Source organism: Carlito syrichta, unplaced genomic scaffold (assembly GCF_000164805.1).
Source record: "Carlito syrichta isolate Samal-C Ts95f unplaced genomic scaffold, Tarsius_syrichta-2.0.1 Scaffold303338, whole genome shotgun sequence".
Classification (NCBI taxonomy): Eukaryota; Metazoa; Chordata; class Mammalia; order Primates; family Tarsiidae; genus Carlito; species Carlito syrichta.
The window spans coordinates 805,216-806,492 of record NW_007247434.1 but is presented as its reverse complement, the minus strand read 5'-3'; positions in this window follow the sequence as shown (position 1 = coordinate 806,492).

Below are 1,277 nucleotides of genomic sequence, written 5' to 3'. Positions count from 1 at the left end.
AAAAAAGACGATGTTTTTTTTTTTTTTTTTTTTTGGGGGGGGCGGCACCTCATCAACAAGGGTTCCTGCATAATGAAAATTTGTATACTTAACCCTGAATTGTACCCCACATCTTTAAAATAAAATATTTAAAAAGATGATGTTTTGTTGTTGTTATTGCTATCAGTCTAATTTTAGAGAAAACAGGTGTTACAAGGATAAATTGTGTTTCTCCCAAATTTGCTGAAATACTAAGACTCAGTACCTCAGATTATGACTATATCTGGAGATAAGGGCTTTCAAGAGGTGATTAAGTTAAAATGTGACTTCTAGGTTGGATCCTAAATCTAGTCTGATAGATGTCCTTATAAGAAGAGGAAATCTTGAACACAAAGAAACACTAGAAATGCATGTGCACAGAGGAGAGACTATGTAAGTACACAGTAAGTAGGCAGCCATCTGCAAACCAAGGAGAGAGGCCTCAGAAGATACCAGATCTGCTGACACCTTGATCTTAGGCTTTTGATTCCTATTCTCCAGAATTATGAGAAAATAAATTGCTGTTGTTTTAGTCACCAGCCTGTGGTAGTTTGTTATGTCAGCCCTAGCAAATGAATGCAAGACATAATAATGTTTTACTTTTTCCCAAAGGCAGGTGATCACTATTGGAAAGAACGTGAACTGATCATAATGGAAACCAATGAACTTTTAGATAGGCTTTTTGCTTTGGTTTACTTGGCAAAAAATTTCAGTGAAGTTTTCATTGAGAATGCGAGGATAAAGAGGCCAGGAAACCAGATTTTAAGACCACGGATATAAAACAAACGTTTCCCTTTTTAAAAAGCACAATTCCAAAAGAAACCAATCAATATTTTTAATCCTAAATATTTAAGTCTTTCTGGTAGTCTTATATCGAAAAATGTCCACCTGTCTTATACCAATTATACTATTAAAATGTGTTCTGAAGGAAAAAATAGGAAAAATATAAACTTTGATTTAACTGCAAAACATTAAAAATATTTAAATATTTTGGCGTCATGGAGTTAAAGTCATTATTTGCATTTTAAAAGTACAGGAAGGACTATAAGCTGGTTTTAAGAAGATTTTGTTGTTGTTGTTGTTACATAGGTCAAAATTTTCAATAAGAAGACAACTTTTGTGTCTTAGGATGTACTTTTGTGGATGTGTGGGCAAGAGGAAACCCAGTTAAGACAGTATCCTGGAAAAGATGATCTTGTTTTACTACACATAAGGTGGGGGCATGGCTGGTGGGGAGAAGGACGTCCCCGTCCAAAGCT